Raw genomic sequence first — 19,433 nt, forward strand, 5'->3', positions numbered from 1 at the left:
TGGAACACAAAATGACATTCAAGAGATTTTAAAAGATTAAAATCATATCAATTTCTTCTCTGATCACTATTGTATGAAACTAGAAATCAATTACAAGAGAAAAACAGGAAGAAACACAAACATCTGAAAGCTAAATAGCATGTTACTAAACAATGATTGGGGAAAAATATGAAATCAAGGAAGCAATCAAAAGTTACCTTGAGATAAATGACAATGAACACACAACAATCCAAAATCTACGAGACAAAGCAAAAGCAATCCTAAGAGGGAAATTCACAATAATACAGGCCTACCTCAGGAAGCAAGAAAAATCTCAAATATAGAATCTAAGCTTACACCTAAATGAACTAGAAAAACAACAACAAACAAAATCCAAGTGGGTAGAAGGAAGGAAATAATAAAGAGTAGAGCAGAAATAAATGACATAGAGCAGTGGTTGCCAACCGGTGGTCCGCGGAACACTGGTGGTCGTGAGGTCCGAAAGGTTGGTGACCACTGACATAGAGACTAAAAAGCAGTACAAAAGATCAATGAAACCAAGAGCTGACTCTTTGAGAAGATAAACAGATTGACAAATCTTTAATGAGATTCATCAAGAAACAAAAAATAATAATAGAGGAAGGTATAAACAAGTAGAAGAATATATCATGTTCATGGATTGGTAGAATTAACATCATTAAAATGTCCATACTGAGAAACCAAGATGGCAGCATAGGTAAACACCTAAATTGCTGCCTTGCACAACAATTTCAAAACTACAACTAAAAGACAAAACAGACATCATCCAGAACCACAGAAAGGCTGGCTGAGTGGAAATTCTACAACCAGAAGGAAAGAGAAAAGCACACTGAGACTCACAGGAGCTGTAGAAGGCAGAGGTACGGAGGTGCGCACGCATGGAGAGGGCTGGCAACTGAGTACACGGCTGGCTTTCTCAATTGGGAGGAAGACAAAAGCTCCCAACTACTCTGAACTTCAGTTCCGGGCGAGACTCTGGGGACCCAGACTCATTCGGGGAGAAACTGGACTTTCAGGAAAGAGAAAAGCACACTGAGACTCAGAGGAACTGTGTAAGGCAGAGGTATGGAGGCACGCGCACGGAGAGGGCTGGCAACTGAGTACATGGCGGGCTTTCTCAATCAGGAGGGAGACAAAAGTTCCTGACTGCTCTGAACTCCAGTTCCGGGCGAGACTCTGGGGACCCAGACTCATTCGGAGAGAAACTGGACTGTCTGGCAGCGGGCGACAAGACTGTGCACACAGCCCACAAAGGGGTGCACCAAGGGTGTCCACCTCAGGTAACTGGAGAGGCTGAGCCACTGGGCCAGGGGTGGGCAAACTTTTTGACTCGAGGGCCACAATGGGTTCTTAAACAGGACCAGAGGGCCGGAACAAAAGCATGGATGTAGTGTTTGTGTGAACTAATATAAATTCAAAGTAAAGAAGCAGAGGGGAGAGCAAGAGAACCCTCCGCTCTTTTGGCTCCGTGGGCCGGATAGAACAGCCGAACGGGCCGGATCCGGCCCGCGGGCCGTAGTTTGCCCACGGCTGCACTGGGCCCTATAGGACACCAAACACACAAAGCCACTCTATCAACTCAGGAAGCAGCCAAAATGTGGAGACAAAGAAACAGGTCACAAATGAAAGAAATGGAGGAAAGCAAACTACTGGATATAGAGTTCAAAACCACGGTTATAAGATGATTCTAGAATTTCCTAGAAAAGGCCGATAAATTTAGCGAGACCCTCGAAGATATGAAAAAGGACCAACTAGAAATTAAGCATACACTGACTGAAATAAAAAATAATATACAGAGATCCAACAGCAGACTAGAGAACTGCAAGAATCAAGTCAAAGATTTGAAATACGAAGGAGCAAAAAACACCCAACCAGAAAAGCAAAAAGAAAAAAGAATTCAAAAATATGAAGATAGTGTAAGGAGCCTCTGGGACAACTTCAAGCGTACCAACATCCAAATTATGGGGATGCCAGAAGAAGAGAGAGAGCAAGATACTGAAAACCTATTTGAAGAAATAATGACAGAAAACTTACCCTACTTGGTAAAAGAAATAGACTTACAAGTCCAAGAAGCGCACAGAACCCCAAACAAAAGGAATCCAAAGAGAACCACACCAAGACACATCATAATTAAAATGCCAAGAGCAAAAGACAAAGAGAGAATATTAAAAGGAGCAAGAGAAAAACAGTTAGTTACCTACAAGGGAGCACCCATACAGCTGATTTCTCAACAGAAACCATGCAGGCCAGACGAGAGTGGCAAGAAATATTCAAAGTGATGAATAGCAAGAACCTACAACCAAGATTACTCTACCCAGCAAAGCTATCATTCAGAATTAAAGGTCAGATAAAGAGCTTCACAGATAAGAAAAAGCTAAAGGAGTTCATCACCGCCAAACCAGTATTATATGAAATGCTGAAAGGTATTCTTTAAGAGGAAGAAGAAGAAAAAGGTAAAGATAAAAATTATGAACAACAAATACATATCTATCAACAAGTGAATCTAAAAATCAAGTGAATAAAAAATCTGATGAACAGAATAAACTGATGAATATAATAGAATCAGGGGTATAGAAAGGGAGTGGACTGACAATTCTCGGGGGGAAAAGGGTGTGGGGGGTGCGGGAAGAGACTGGGCAAAAATCGTACACCTATGGATGAGGGCAGTGGAGAAGGGGGTAAGGGCAGAGGGTGGGGTGGGAACCAGGTGGAAGGGAGCTATGGGCGGGGAAAAAGAGGAACAATTGTAATAATCTGAACAATAAAGATTTATTTAAAAAAATATAAAAAATAAAATGTCCATACTACCCAAAGCAACCTACAGATTTAATGCAATCCTTATTAAAATACCAACAGCATATTTCACAGATTTAAAACAAATACTTGAAAAATTTATATGGAACCAAAAAAGACCCTGAATAGCAACAGCAATATTGAGAACAAAGAACAAAGTTGGAGGGATCACAATACCAGATATCAAGTTATACTACAAAGCCACTGTGCTCAAAACTACCTAGTACTGGCACAAGAACAGACATATAGATCAATGGAACAGAACAGAGACCCCAGAAATCTACCCAAACCATTACACTCAATTAATATTTGACAAAGGCCCTAGCCGGTTTGGTTCAGTGGATAGAGTGTTGGCCGGCGGACCACTTCTGCTCCATGTGGGTAAAGGGCACTTACCATGCTTGCAGGTTTCTCCCCAGCCCGGGCCTTAGTCAGGGCATGTTCAGGAGGCAACCAATCAATGTGTTTCTCTCACATCAATGTTTCTCTCTGTCTTTCCCTCTCTCTTCCACTCTCTCTGAAATATCAATGGAAAAATATCCTCAGGTGAGGATTAACAAAACAAAAAAACAACAAAGAAAAAAATTTGTCAAAGGAAGCAAGGATGGAGTCAAGACAGTCTCATCAATAAATGGTGCTGGGAAAATTGGACAGATGTATGCAAAAGAAAAAGGAAAAAGAAAAGGACAAGGAAAAGGACAAGGAAAAGGAAAAGGACAAGGAAAAGGACAAGTACAAGGACAAGGACAAGGAAAAGGAAAAGGAAAAGGACAAGGACAAGGAAGAGAAAAGAAAAGGAAACTAGACCACCAACTGACACCATACACAAGAATAAACTCAAAATGGATAAAAGACTTAAATGTAAGTCGTGAAACATAAAAATCCTAGAAGAAACCACAGGCAGCAAAATCTCAGACATCTCTCATAGCAATGTTTACAGATACATTTCCTAGGGCAAAGGAAACTGAGAAAAATAAATAAATTAGACTACATGAAAATAAACTGCTTCTGCATATCAAAAGTAACCATCAACAAAATAAAAAGTGAGCCACTTTATGGAAGAACATCTTTGGCAATGATACACCTAATAAAGCTTTAATCCAAAACATATAAGGAACTCACACAACTTAACAAAAGGAAGAGAAACAATCCAATAAAAAAATAGATACTTCTCCAAAGTGGACATACAGATGGCCAAAAGACATATGAAAAAACTAGAGGCCCGATGCACGAAATATGTGCAAAAGTAGGCCTTTCTTTCCCCGGCTGCCAGCACTGGCTTCTCTCTGGCACCCAGGACTCGGGCTTCTCTCCGGCCGCCAGCAGGCACCCGGGACCCAGCCTTCCCTCCGACCACCAGCAGGCACCCAGGACTTGGGCTTCCCTCACAACCCGGCTTCCCTCACAGCCCCAGAAGGTCACCCGTAAGGTCATCCTTTCTAATTAGCATATTACGCTTTTATTATTATAGAATTATAGATGCTCAAAGTCACTGATCATCAGAGAAATAAAATGACAATGAGGTGTCACCTCACCCCTGTCAGAATGGCTACCATCAACAAATCAACAAGTGACAAGTGCTGGCAAGAATGTGCAGAAATGGGAACCCTAGTACACTGCTGGTGGGAATGCAGACTTGTGCGGCCATTATGGAAAATAGTATGGAGCTTCCTCAAAAAATTAAAAATGGAACTGCCATTTGACCCAGTGATCCCACTTCTAGGAATATGTCCCAAGAAATTAGAAACACCAATCAGAAAGGGTATATGCACCCCTATGTTCATAGCAGCACAATTCACCATAGCTAAGATTTGGAAACAGCCAAGTGTCCATTAGCAGACGAGTGGATCAGAAAACTGTGGTACATCTATACAATGGAATACTACGCTGCTGCAAAAGAGAAGGAAGTCTTACCATTTGCAACAGCATTAATGGAACTGGAAAGCAGCATATTATGCTAAGCGAAATAAGCCAGTCGGAGAAAGATAAATATCACATGATCTCATTCATTTGTGGAATATAATGAACAACATAAACTGATTAACAAAAATAGAGCCAGAGAAAAGAAATATTTTAGAATATAATAGAAGTAATCCTGTTATTTGCAGATTTTTAATATTTCCTACAATTTTTGTGATATCATATTATGTTAATACATTTTTGGTAATATTATTATATTTAAAATCTTGAAATATTAATGTTTATTGCATGTAACATTATATTTAAAACTAGAGGCCTGGTGCATGAAATTCGTGCACGGGGAAGGGGGGTGTCCCTCAGCCCAGCCTGCACCCTCTCCAATCTGGGACGCCTCGAGGGATGTCCAACTGCCCACCAGGATCGGGCCTAAACGGGCAGTCGGACATCCCTCTCACAATCCAGGACTGCTGGCTCCCAACTGCTCGCCTGTCTGCCTTCCTGATTGCCCCTAACCACTTCTGCCTGCCAGCCTGATCACCCCCTAACCACTCCCCTGCCAGCCTGATTGATGCCTAACTGCTCCCCTGCCAGCCTGTTTGCCCCTAACTGCCCTACCCTGCAGGCCAGGTCACCCCTATCTGCCCTCCCCTGCAGGCCTGGTCACCCCTATCTGCCCTCCCCTGCAGGCCTGCCCCCCCCCCCCAACTGCTCTCCCCTGCAGGCCTGGGTCCCTCCCAACTGCCTTTCTTTGCAGGCCTGGTCACCCCCAACTTCCCTCCTCTGCCGGCCGGGTCACCCCTAACTGCCCTCCCCTGCAGGCTTGATCACCCCCAACTGCCCTCCCTTGCAGGCCTGGTCCCTCCCAACTGCCCTCCCCTGCTGGCATCTTGTGGTGGCCATCTTGTGTCCACATGGGGGCAGGATCTTTGACCACATGGGGGCAGCCATCTTGTGTGTTGGACTAATGGTCAATCTGCATATTACTCTTTTATTAGCTAGGATAGAGGTCTGGTGCACGGGTAGGGTCCAGCTTGTTTGCCCTGAAGGGTGTCCCGGATCAGGGTGGGGGTTCCCTTGGGGCATGAGGGAACCTGGGCGAGGGGCCTGTGGTGGTTTGCAGGCCAGCCATGACCCTGGGAACCCAAGCGGAGGCCCTGGTATCTGGGGTTTATTTATCTTCTGCAATTGAAACTTTGTAGCCTGGAGCAGAGCCAAGCCTTCTGCTTGCTCCGTGGCGGCAGCCATTTTTTAGGGGATTTATGTATCTTCTATAATTGAAACTTTGTAGCCTTAAGTGGAGGCCTAGGCCAGCAAGGGCAGGCAGAAAGCTTGGCTTCCTCCATTGCCAGGGAAACCCAAGCCTCCCTCCTGCTCTCTGTGGCCGTAGCCATCTTGGTTGGGTTTATTTGCATATTCGCTCCTGATTGGCTGGTGGGCGTGGCTTGTGGTTGTAACAGAGTGATGGTTAATTTGCATATTACTCTTTTATTAGATAGGATAGTTTTTCTTGGAATAAAAAGCTGTGGTAGCCCTGACTGGTTTGGCTCAGTGGATGGAGCATTGGCCTGCGGACTCAAGGGTCTCAGTTTCGATTCCGGTCAAGGGCATGTGCCTTGGTTGCAGGCACATCACCAGTAGGGGGTGTGCATGAGGCAGCTGATCGATGTTTCTCTCTCATCGATGTTTCAACTCTCTCTCCCTCTCCCTTCCTCTTTGTAAAAAAATCAATAAAATATATATGTTTTTAAAAAGCTGTGGTACATTTACACAATGGAAAACTATGCAGCAATAAAAAAGAAGGATCTCTTACCCTTTGAGTCAGCATGGAGGGACCTGGAGAGTATTATGCTAAGTGAAATAAGCCAGTCAGAGAAAGACAAGTATCACATGATCTCATTCATATGTGGAATCTAATGAATAAAATAAACTGATCAATAAAATAGATCATAGCAATGTTTACAGATACATTTAGATCCAGATTAAATAGATCCCGAGACACAGAAGCATGGAACAGACTGTGGATTCTCAGAGGAAAGGGGGGGGAGGGTGGGTAGGTGGGAAGATATCAAGCAAAGAACTTGTATGCATATATGCATAACCCATGGACACAGACAATAGGGTGGTGAGGCCTGGGGTAGGGGCGGGCTAGATGGGATCAATGGAGAAAAGGGTGACATATATAATACTTTCAACAATAAAGATTTAATTTTTAAAAATTTTAAAAAGAGGATCCAAATAAATAAAATCAGAAACGAAAAAGGACAAGTGACAACTGACACTTCAGAAATACAAAGAATTGTAAGAAAATATCATAAATGACAATATGCCAACAAATTCAACAATATGATAAATAATAAATTACTAGAAACATAGAATTTTCCAAAAGTGAATCAAGAAGAAACAAAAAACTCTAAACAGATTGATGGCCCTGGCTGAGTAGCTCAGCTCCTTAGGTGTCATCCCAATATTGTGGGTTCAATACCCAGTCAGGGCAGATATAAGAATCAATCAATAAGTGAAACAACAAATCAATGTTTCTCTCTCTCTCTCTCTCTCTCTCTCTCTCTTTTTCTCTCTCTCTCTCTCTCTCTTTCTCTGCCTCTCAAGTCAATCAATAAAAATTAAAAATATGTATATTAGCAAACTGAATCCTGCAACAAATTAAAAAGATCATACACCATGATCAAGTGAGATTTATTCCTGGGATGCTAAGTTGGTACAATATCTGCAAATCAATTAATGTGGTACACGCCCTAACCGGTTTGGCTCAGTGGATAGAGCGTCTGCCTGAGGACTGAAAGGTCCCAAGTTCGATTCCAGTCAAGCACATGTACCTTGGTTGCGGGCACATCCCCAGTAGGGGGTGTACAGGAGGCAGCTAATCGATGTTTCTCATCGATGTTTCTAACTCTCTATCCCTCTCCCTTCCTCTCTGTAAAAAAAATCAATAAAATATTTTTTAAAAAATTAATGTGGTACACCACATAAACAAAATGAAGGTTCAAAATCACATGGTCATATCAATAGATGCGGGAAAAGCATTTGATAAAATCCAGCAACCATTTATGATAAAAACTCTCAGCAAAGTGAGAAGAGGGACCATACCACAACATTATATAAGGCAATGTATGACAAACGCACAGCTAACATTGTACTCAGTGTGGGCACCTTTCTCAGTTCTGGTGCACTCTGCTAGGGAGGCCAGCTTGGGGTTCAGACCCCAGAGTTCTCAGGGGGAACCCCCCACAGCTGAGACAGCCCTCTGGTACTTCCGCTGCTGTCAGTGGGAGCCCAGCCAGCCCTTTCATGCTTCCACCCTTCCTCCCAGTCTCTATGCGGTCTCCCCTTTCCGTCCTCGGTTATCAGGGTTCTCTCCAGCTAGTCCTCAGATGATTTTCAGGTTGGTTCTTCTGTATTTTAGTTGTATTCCCAGTTTGGTCCTGGGAGCATGTCAGTGTAGCTTCCACTTACTCCGCCACCATTTTGGAATCCCCTATAAACATAATTTTAAATGAAAGGAACAATTTGAAGTATATATCAATATACTGACTTTTAAAATGGGCCTGAGAATAAAACACCAAATTCAGAATCATGCTTACCTTTGTGAGGGAGATATGAGAATGTATTGAATATGTGTATGTTTTTAACTAGGTGTGGTTACAGAGGTGTTCCTATATTATTTTAAATATGCTGTTTCTTAAAACCCTAGAATAAAAAACATTGAGAAGCAACATTAAGAATAATGTATCAGCAACTATTATTGTATTAGCAACTAAAACAAAGATACACTGCAATGTTCAAATAGTTAATAACGGAATTATTACCAAGGGAAAAAATTATAGTAAGCTTAGGTCAAGTTTTGACCCATAACAAATCAAAGAGGACTAAGCATCATTAACTGCTATAACCACATATCTCACCCTCATCTAATCCTTATAGAAAGAATAAATTGCCTAAGACATGTTAGTATACCAGATCTAATTTACATGTCATTTATTAGATTGGCCACGAGAGGGCCCCAAACAGCACAGCAAAAACCTTTAAGTTCAAACGATCTCAAAACCAAGTTGAAGAGCAAGAATATATTATACTGACATGTAGGTGGGAATACTTAGATATATTCAAATTAAATACATAAACTTACTATGATAATGACCTCCTCTGTCTCAAATCTTTGTGTTTCTCTCCAATGGTGTCTTCCCCTTTAGCTTCAAATCTTTAAAAACAAAACAAAAACTCCTATGTTGCTTGTCCTGGTTCTCACTTCCCATTTATCCTTTTGCCCATTTAAATATGGCTCTTACTCCAATCATTTTGCTATGACACTATTTTGCTATGGAAGCTAACGACCTGTAACAGCCAAATCCAAAGGTCATTTTTCAATCTTTGTCCGACTGCCATTTGAAATTATTTATCAAACCCTCCTTTTCTTAAAACATTCTACTTTTTTGAATCTGTGACACCATCTAATTAGAATTCTTTTGTGTTTAAAAGACAAGTAATTATTGGTTTATTCATTCAGTCACTCATGTAACCAATATCGACTCAATGCTATATGCCAGGCATTATGCTAGGTACTGGGAACTCAACAATAACCACAAGGATCTTTAACAGTCCAATGGGTGAGATAAAATGACAATCATAAAATAATCATAAAATATTGAGCTGCCACAGGATTAAATGCAGGGTGTCCTTACAAGGGAGAAACCTGGGGCAACTCAACCATTATCTGCAATTTTAGTGACAAAATTTTAAAACTGAATTTAAATAATCAGAAAAAAAGGAGTACAATACAGGCCCTGAGTCATCCCGATCTCCCACCCCAACGCAGGACCCAGGAAAGCAGTCTAAGTTGTCTTACCCAAGGGAAAGGCCTGCTACAGGTAACCTCCAAAATGTCTCATGAGTATAAGACACTCGCTGCTTCTGTGTCCTAAATGCCCTGCAATCTGACTTCCATTTGCCATCTCTATTAAGACAATAGTGAAGTCCAAATTGTGTAAGTACTCACCATACTTGACTACTCACAACGCCTGACAATTGTGAAATTGTCCTGAGTTTCTAGAACACTCTACTTTCCTAACTAGTTCTATCTCTCCAATTTTTCTCTCTTCTTCCTTGGCCCATCTCTTCTTTTCATTCCACACAACTCTGCAGAATTTATCTAATCCTATTCATCTAACTACTAAATACCCGATTATGCTTTACCAATATATAACTGAACCAACCACACCCCCTAACATCAGACATACTTTTTTTTAAAATATATTTTATTGATTTTCCACAGAGAGGAAGAGAGAGGGACAGAGAGCCAGAAACATCAATGACAGAGAAACATCAATCAGCTGCCTCCTGCACATCTCCCAATGGGGATGTGCCTGCAACCAAGGTACATGACCCCGACCGGAATCGAACCCGGGACCCTTCAGTCCGCAGGCCAACGCTCCATCCACTGAGCCAAACCAGTCAGGGCCAGACATACTTTTAATATCACTTTATTTGAGACAATCACAGTGGATTTAAAAAGGCAACGTTCTTTTTTATGTAACCTTTCTTTTTTTAAATGTTTTTATTTTTTATTTTTAAAATATATTTTTATTTCAGAGAGGAAGGGAGAGGAAAAGAGAGATAAAAACATCAATGATGAGGAGAATCATTAATCGGCTGCCTCCTGCACGCCCCCTACTGGGGATCGAGCCCACAACCCGGGAATGTGCCCTGACTGGGAATCGAACCATGATCTCCTGATTCATGGATTATGCTCAACCACTGAGCCACACCAGCTGGTCTCTTTCTTTTTTTGTAAGTTTATTTGAGCCAAATTGATAACATGCAGAGAAGCAAGGTATCAAATGTCCCTTAGCCTCTTAATTGAATGGAAAATCTAACTAAATGACCCTATATTCAGATTAGATTTACAGGGTCCTTGGATTAAAGTTTGCTCTCTAGGCAGGGGGATGGTAAAAACATGGGTGACACAAAGCAGTCTTGAGAGTTCAGGGATGATCTCCCAGGATAAAAGATGACTAAAGCAAATCAAAGTTCTATAGACACAAGTCATTTATACATAATAATTACTTCATCATGCCTTCACTTATCTGTCTAAACATACACACCTAAAGGCATGGGACATCTCCACAAAATAACTGACTAGAAAGTATGGTCCTGTTAATTCAAAACAGAGTAAAATTTTTTTAAAAGTCTTTATACCTAAGACTGCTGTGAGTGTGTGAGCAGGGCAGGAATAAAATGTGCCGAGGGCCAGGGGAAATAAAATTATTATCGAAACAAAAATCACGGACTGCAGAGTTCAGTTATGGACAACTGATATATTTCAATGATTCTAGATATGTTTTGGGTGTACTCAGAGGGTTAAAGCTCATTAAGATACCAGATGAAACTTCAAGCTCATATCCATTACCAGGGTTAATAATTATACAATTTCCCAATCTGCAGAAGGCCACTTCAGTCAGAAAGACCAATACAACCATAATCCTTTATCTTTAGAGTGGTCAGAGTCTGATGAATGGGTCAAAGATTTATAAAACAGGACGAACTGTATCAGCAGGTTTTGTCTTTGCAGAACACTACAACTAAAAATGCTTATTACAAAATATATGTAGTGAAAAGACAGTGCTTTATCTATCCTATTACCAAACTAAAAACTCATTGTTAAATGTTTCTCCATTCTATCTTATCCAAAACATTAAGCATCATACAGTTATTCAATAGCATCAAAGGATAAAATAATAAGGCAGCATAGGACTGTAATTAAAAACATGGGTTTTGAAGTAAGATGGATGTGATTTGTTAAAACCCAACTCTGCAACTTACTAAAAATGTAACCTTGAAATTGTTGAAGCTAGATGATAGTTACATGGGTTCATTACACTATTCTTTCTTTTTCTGTATATTTTTAAAACATCCATAATAAAAAAACAAATTTCTTTACATGTCAAGTAGGGATTAAGTTTCTTTATCTGTCAAATGAGAACAACATCAATTACTATCTGACAGTATTTGCAAAATGGGCAAAGAGTAATTGCCCAAACAACGTTAGTGGTAAACCTCAGAAATTCTAACCAGAGGGAAAGGGGGTGAGGGGACCTAGAAGAGGGTATAGGGAAGATAAATGATGCCAGAAGGAGACTTGACAGGGTGTTAAACACACAGTGCAATATGCAGATGATATATTACATAACGACACCTGAAACCTATATAATTTCATTAATCAATATCACCCCAATAAATTCAATAAGAAAGAAAAAAAGAGAAACTCTACACATACATACTGGGTGACACAAACAAAAACCAACCCATTGTATTTTCTTGAAGTTTTTTTTTTTAATTGTGTATTTTTATACAGTTGTAACCATAAAATTGAAGTAATTTTGTATTTTGTTTCAATCCATATATGGTCACCTATATTCTTCCTAATCATTTTTACTGCTAGCCTAATATTTTAATAATGAATCTAATTTAGTTAGCCACTACTCTTTAGTTCATTAATTTGCTCTAAACTGTCACTATTATAGCCATTGCTATAATAAATTATTTGGGGCAGTTAGCATCAATTTTCAATTATTTTTGTGATAAATTCCCATGCATTTGGATTATTGGGTTATATGGTTCTTGATTATTATTATGTTGTTTGCAAAAAAACTGGACACTTTAGAATGCCATAAACCATGGCTGAGACTCTCAGTCTTACCACAACTTTGTTAGCAATTGAAAAAGTAAGTTTACTAGTTAGAAATGCTTTACAGTTGCTTTACTAGTTAGAAGTGCTTTAAGTTGCTTTACTTGCATTTCCCAATTGAAAAACAGTGAATTTTAAATTACATTTGGATTATTATCCTTAATATATGAGGAGTATTCAAGCATGTACACATATGGACATACAAAGTAATAGAAAAACAGGTTAAGAAGATAGGCAGGTATTTATCACAGAAAAAATACATAGTTAAAAGGACTGAAAACATTCATCTCCTAATAAAATGAAAGAAAAATGTATAAATTAATGAGAAAACCTTTCTATCTATCAAACTAGCAAGCATCCATGTAGAAGGTTCAGGGTGCAGCAAAGTGACTGCCATTGGCAGCAGTTTAAACTAGTAAAGCCTTTCTGGGGAGCGACCGGGCAGTGTACGTCAGAGTCAAAGTCCTCTTCCCTCTGTCTCCACATCCCACTTCTAGGAATATGACTGAAAGGGAAAAACAGGCTGTACATTCTCACAGACCTAGCTACAAGGCTGTTCATAGCAGTGTGTATATGTTAGAAAAGTTAAGAAAATGTGCATTGATTGTGGTCTGGTTGAATAAATTATGATATATCCATATAAAGGCAAACACTGTAGCCACTAAAACTCATGAAGACTATAAAATATCATGCAAAAGTTTTTCTTCAATATACTGATATGTAAAATAAGGAGACTGTAGAAAATTATGTATGGAAAGATTTTATTTTCTACTAGAGGACCGGTGCACAAAATTCATCCACGGGGTGGGGGGGTCCCTCAGCCCAGCCTGCACCCTCTCTAATCCGGGACCCCTCGGGGGAGGTCTGACTGCCTCTCGCAATCCGGGACCTCTGGCTCCTAACTGCTCACCTGCCTACCTGCCTGATCGCCCCTAACCACCTCTGCCAGCCTGATCACCCCTAACTGCTCCCCTACCAGCCTGATTGCCCCTACTTCCCTGCTGGCACCTGGCACCACAGGGCGTGTGGCTTGTCCTTCTCCCAGGCCGCAGCCTGGCTGGTCCCCAATTCTCTCTCCCCAGTGTTGAGTGTCTGAGCCATTATGGCATGACGGCATGAGGGTGAGACGACCATTTGCATATTAGCTCTTTATTATATAGGATCTTGAAAAAACAGTATTCAGTTTTCCAGCATTAACTTTGAAGTTAAAAACCATTTCTTATCATATATAAGAAAGATGTGTGTTGTCCATAATGACTGGGAATCCAACCCTTGACCTTTCCACCTACAGGATGATGCTCCAACCAACTGGGCAATACTGGTCAGGGCTCTGTATTTTTTAAGATTTTTTTTTTTACTGAGTATGAAACTATGTTGACAGCATTTATTTTTCTTTCAGTACTTTGAAAAGATTGCTTCAATATCTTCTGGCTTCCATAGTTTTTCATCTTAGCTTGTTCTTTTTTCAGTAATGTCCTTTTATCCTCTGGATAATTTCAAGAATTTCTATTTTTCCTGACTTTCAGCAGTTTTATTACTATGTTCCCAGGTATAATTTTATTTATGGTTATTCCATTTAGTGTTCTTTGAGGTTCATGGACCTGCAGGTTTGTAATTTTCATCAGATTTGGACTTTTTTTGTCATTATTTCTTCAAATAATTTTTCTGTTTACCTTCTCTCTCTTTCCTAGGACTCTATACATATATTACACAACTTGATATTGTTCCAAATGTTACTGATATTCTATTAATAATGTTCCAGTCTTTTTTTCACTTTCCACTCCATTTTGAATAGGTTCTTCTGATATATCTTCAAGCTCAATTATCTTCTTTTGCAGTGTCTAATCTAATGTTAATTCCATCCAGTGGTTTGCTTTTCATTTTGGATATTTTATTTTTCATCTCTAGATGTTCCATTTGAGTCCTTTTCCTATCACTCATTTCTCTCCTTACCATATACATGTTTTCTTATGCCGTCTTGAACATATGAAACACATTTACAATAGCTGTTTCAAAATCCTTGTATGACAATACTATCATCAGAAGTATTTCATTTCCAGGCTCTTCCAATTTATTGTGTTTTTTTTTCTCCTGGTTATGGGTCATTATCCTATTTGATTAATATCCCTAATAATCTTTTATTTGATACTGGACATTTTCATTGCTGGGTGCTGGTTTTTACTGCATTTCTTTGGAATGTTGGTCTTAGCCTGGCTAGAGTGGCTCAGTTTGTTGAGAGTTGTCCTGTGCACCAAAAGGTTGCCAGTTCGATTCACATCCTGGGCACATACCTGGGCTGCAGGTTCGATCCCCAGTTGGGACATGTATGAGGATTAAAAAAAAGAGTGCTGGACTTAGTTTTGGCATATAGTTAAATTACTGGCAATCAAGATTTAATTTTGCCACACAGTTGAGTTACAATTTGATACTTTCAAAACTTGTTTTTAAGCCTTGTTAGTGTGGATTTAGATAGGTCTTTAGTCTATGACTACTTTAACCCTATTCAAGGTCTCTAGCCAATACCCCATGTATGAAATAGTGTCTGCACTTTGTATAGTAGAAATATAAGTTATTTCCAGCACTGTGTGAGCTCCTGGAATTGTTCAACATACTAATTTTCCCTGTGGCTTTCCTTAGGATTGTGGAGTTTCATACTTGCATGTGCAGATGAGTATTCAACAAAAGATTCTACAGGAGCCTTCCAGAGATCTGCAGAGATATTTCAGTTCTGTAGATTTCTGTATAATACCCTTTGCTCCAGTTTTCTACTCCACAAATTCTAGTTGCCTTAGCTTCTCCAAAGTCTCCTCGGCTCTGGGTTTCCTTACTCTGTGCTGCAATCTAGAAACTGCCTACATGCAATTGTAGCACTTATCTCATTTATGTTCTTTCACTCAAGGATCACCATCCTAGACACAGACAACAGGGTGCTGAAGGCCTGGGATGGGGGGAGGGACGGGGGGAGGAATGGAGGGGGTCAATGGGAGAAGAAAGAGGACAGATGTAATACTTTCAACAATAAAGAATTTTTTTTTTTTAAAAAGGGTCACAACCCTGCCCTAACCAGTTTGGCTCAGTGGATGGAGCGTCGGCCTGCGGACTGAAGGGTCCCAGGTTCGGTTCCGGTCAAGGGCATGTACCTTGGTTGCGGGCACATCCCCAGTGGGGGAGGTGCAGGAGGCATCCGATCAATGATTCTCTCTCATGGATGTTTCTAACCCTCTATCCCTCTCCCTTCCTCTCTGTAAAAATCAATAAAATATATTTTAAAAAAAAAAAAGGGTCACAACCCTGCACTGACTATTGTTCAATGGCTGAAAAAAGTTTTTCATACATTTAATCCTGTTTTCTAGTTGTTTACAGTAGGGGGGCACTTTTTATAGCACTGATCCACCATGGGCACATATATTGTTTTTATAGTATCTTTTCTTGTGTTATTTTTTATGGGTGGTCTAAATTAAAATGCACATATTGGAAAATTTTTTAGGTTCTGGTCAAGATGGTGATGTAGGTAGTAAACATGGGGCTCACCACAACCAACAACCACATCAAAATTACAACTAAAGTACAGAACAACCACCATTCAGAAACACCTGAAATCTAGCTGAACAGAAGTCCTACAACTAGGGAATTAAAAAAGAAACACACTGAGACTGGTAGGAGGGCACAAGACGCTGGGTGGAATCACGGAACTGGCTGGTCCCACACCTACGAGTGGTGGTTTAAAATTGGGAGGGATATTTTGACTGTGGAGGTTTCCCTGAAGAGTGAAGAGTCCCTGCCCCACACAAGACCCCCAGCCCAGGGTTCTAGTCCCAGGAAGAGAAGTCCTCACAACTTCTGGCTGTAAAAACCTGGGGGGATTGTGACATGGAGGCTGTTGGCCCCATGCAGTTCGTCTTAAAGGGCTCACTCAGCCTCACTCCCTGTGAACTCCAGCGTTGTGGCAGCAGCCTGAAAGGAACTTGAGACATTTGAGGAGAAACTAACTAGCCTGGAATCAGAGTGAGAGCTGAAGGGGTAGGAGGAGCACCATATCTGAATCTCCATCAACCTGGCTCACACTTTCGCTCTGCCCTGGTGACTCCCTGAGACCCTACTTCTCTCTACCTGCAGGCTTATACAAGCCACTTCCAGTGGCTTTTCCATACAACTGGCCTCTTGGCCTCATGCTTTGGACTTTCCTAAAGTCTCTCGGAGAAACAGCAGCTGGCCTCAGCATGCCCCTTACCTCTCAATAAGTGGCCCCAATTCCGGCACTAGCAGCAGCCCATCTTGGTTCTTAGCTTGGCCTCTCCTGGCACCTTCAACCCCAACACAAGCAGCACCCATCTGCAGATTTCTTTGTAGCTCATGCTGGGTGGCTCCTGCAGGGCACAGGCAGTAGCTGACTTTGCATCTCCTGGGCGGCTCCAGAGCTAGTGCACTTGGTGGTCAGTTTCTAACATGCCAGAATAAAAACCCTACCACATCCACAAGTGACACACTCAAGGGGAAGACTTGGTGAAAGCCCACATTGAAGCAAGTCTTGTTCCACAGAATCAGCTGAGTAGATGCTCTTCTGCTGTAGTTTCAGACGATCCTCACAACTGATTGGCCTAAGGGTCAATCCCTCCCAGTGATGCTAACATCAACTAAGGCTCAACTACAGCAGGACAGAGTACACAGTTCACACAGGGGCATACCTGGAGTGCCCAGCTCAGGTGACTGGGGAGGTTGAGCCACTGGACCCTACAGGACACCTACTACACAAGTCCACTCTACCAAGTATGGAGATGTGGTAGCTCTACCAAATATACAGAAACAAACACAGGGAAACAGCCAAAATGCTGAGACAAAGAAACTTCCTATCTAATAAAGAGGGGATATGCAAATTGACCGTCACACCATCACAAACCTGGCAGCTCCCACAGTGGAGGTGGGGTTTCTGTAACACAAAATGGCTGCACCCACAGCAGGGGCCAAGTTCCTGTAATGAGCCTTAAGGAGCAATTAGCAGGGACCTGAGCCTGCGCCGCCCGCCAGGCCGGGGGACCTGAGGCTGCGCCCCACGCCCCAGCACCAGGCCAGGGAACCTGAGGGTGTGCTGGGGGACCTAAGGCTGTGCCCCCAGCTTGGCATGTGCCAGGGGATCTGAGGCTGCACCCTCCAACCCTGCAGGGCTTGACAGGGGTGGGGCTGGCCGGGTCTGGATCTCGCTCGATTTTGAGGCACCTTGGTGGGCAGGGACTTGACTCTGGGTCCTGCAACTCACCCCAGACTCTGACAGGAGGAAGATTTTCATATACATTTTACTAATTTTCTTTCATCTCTGACACTTCTATTATAGGGAAAGGGCAAATGGCAATATTAAAATATTTCCTCTAATTAATCCCCTTTTAATGTGCACGAATTTCATGCACCAGGCCACTAGTGTCACAAATGAAAGAACAGGACAAGGAGGGAGAAAAATGGCGGCGGAATAGACAGACGTGTTCCGAGCCTTGTCCCGGAGCAGAAAGAAAGAACAGCTGAGGGTCGCACTAGGAGTGTTTGTTGGCAAGTTGGGGGACAGCTGAACTCCAGAAGAAGGTGGGAGACTGCTAGACGGGGTTCCCCTGACCTGGCAGCTCCCACTGCGGCTGGGTCCCCTCCCGGAGCTGCGGGCTTGGACGCGGAGTCGCCGCCATCTGGAACCGGAAAGTGGAGCTTATCGGAAGCCTGAGAATCCACAACTGCAGCACCCACGGAGCGGCTGCGAGCCCCAGAACAACGCTCCCCAATTGGCGCAAACACACGGGTTCAGAGGAGCTCTACACTCCACCACGGAAAGGTCAGATTTCGCCTAGGATAAGGTGAGGTCTCTGGTCCCAGCGCGAGAGAGGAACGCGCGTTTTGCGGGAGCTGGAGGACCAGGGAAGTCTGTGCCTAGAAAAATCGGTGGCTGCTGGGGCTGGCGTGATCTGTGAATGTGGAAGGGGGTCCTCAGAGCTGCTAACAGAAGGGCTCTCTAAAAAGCAACCCATTTTGATCTGAAGTGCAGGGACACCCTAAGAATTTCAGGGGTGTGCTAGACTTACGCGCAGCCACGGAGTGCGCACACTTGGGCTTTTTCCTCTTGAAATTCTTGCTTCTGATTACTAAGCCCAATTCATAGGTTCACCCAGTTGGGGACACCCTGGGAGACTGCAGGGGAAAGTTGTTTTTCTGGAACCTGGGGATCGGAGCGGGGAGTGACCATCCGAGAGTCAGCTCTGAGGCAGCCCACTCCCACAAACCCTACCGGTGCCACAGGGAAAGAAGACTCTAACACTCCCTAGAGAGGCCATAGATAAACCCAGAAGTCAATCCAGAAACACTGCCACCCAGGGGCTGAATCACAAATTGACTCTTGTGTAATCAAAAATAAAGGAATACGAATAAAGACACACCGCCTGCTTAAAATCAGGACTGGCTTACATCACTGAAGAGCAGTGGAACGCAGGGAACTGCAATACTGTCCGGACTGAGAAACAGGCGAGCCAAACAGAACAACAGAGGAAGTGAATGACCTTCACTACTCCACATTTTATTTTTATTTTTTATTTTTTTATTTTCATTTTTTGCATCTTTTACTCAAGAAACTAATTTTTTTTCCTCACTTGATTTTACCTTTTTAATTATTACATTTTTATTTTCAATCCGTATTATTACTACTGCTATTTTATCTTTTTTTTTTTTTTTAAGTGTCATTTTATTTTCTCTTCATTTTGTTTTGGGATTAATGTTCTACATTCTATTTTTATCTTTCCTTTAGCATCATTTTACTCTATCTCAAATCTACCTTTATGCCATCACTCTCTTCCTCACTTTTCCCTTTTCAGTGTCCTGTTTATCTTACCCCTTTCCTGCTTTAGATTTTCCCTATTCTTTCTGTTTACCCCCTTTTAAAATTTCACCCTACTTATATATCTAATCTCCAATCCCCTGCTCCAAGTCCATACACCTCTCTCTTCGCTGTCTTAACTATCCAAAAAATTGTTCT

At 41.8% G+C, this 19,433-nt stretch overlaps 1 protein-coding gene across 16 annotated transcripts in view; it reads right to left on the minus strand.

Annotated features, from left to right (window-relative positions):
* The window catches only part of SHLD2 (shieldin complex subunit 2), a 155,122-nt gene that overhangs the window by 88,472 nt on the left and 47,217 nt on the right, over positions 1-19,433 (minus strand). For 6 of the 16 annotated variants that reach the window (XM_080687057.1, XM_080687058.1, XM_080687067.1 and 3 more), the window contains exon 2: positions 8,876-8,947. The exons of 6 other annotated variants lie outside the window; for them this stretch is intronic. The gene's annotated coding sequence lies outside the window, so the exon portion shown is untranslated. Of the gene's footprint in view, positions 1-8,330; positions 8,437-8,875; positions 8,948-19,433 lie in introns of all 16 variants that reach the window. 4 more of the 16 variants (XR_013961590.1, XM_080687070.1, XM_080687064.1 and 1 more) reach the window with 1 other exon arrangement.

This window comes from Plecotus auritus (assembly GCF_963455305.1).
Source record: "Plecotus auritus genome assembly, chromosome: 9".
Classification (NCBI taxonomy): domain Eukaryota; kingdom Metazoa; phylum Chordata; class Mammalia; order Chiroptera; family Vespertilionidae; genus Plecotus; species Plecotus auritus.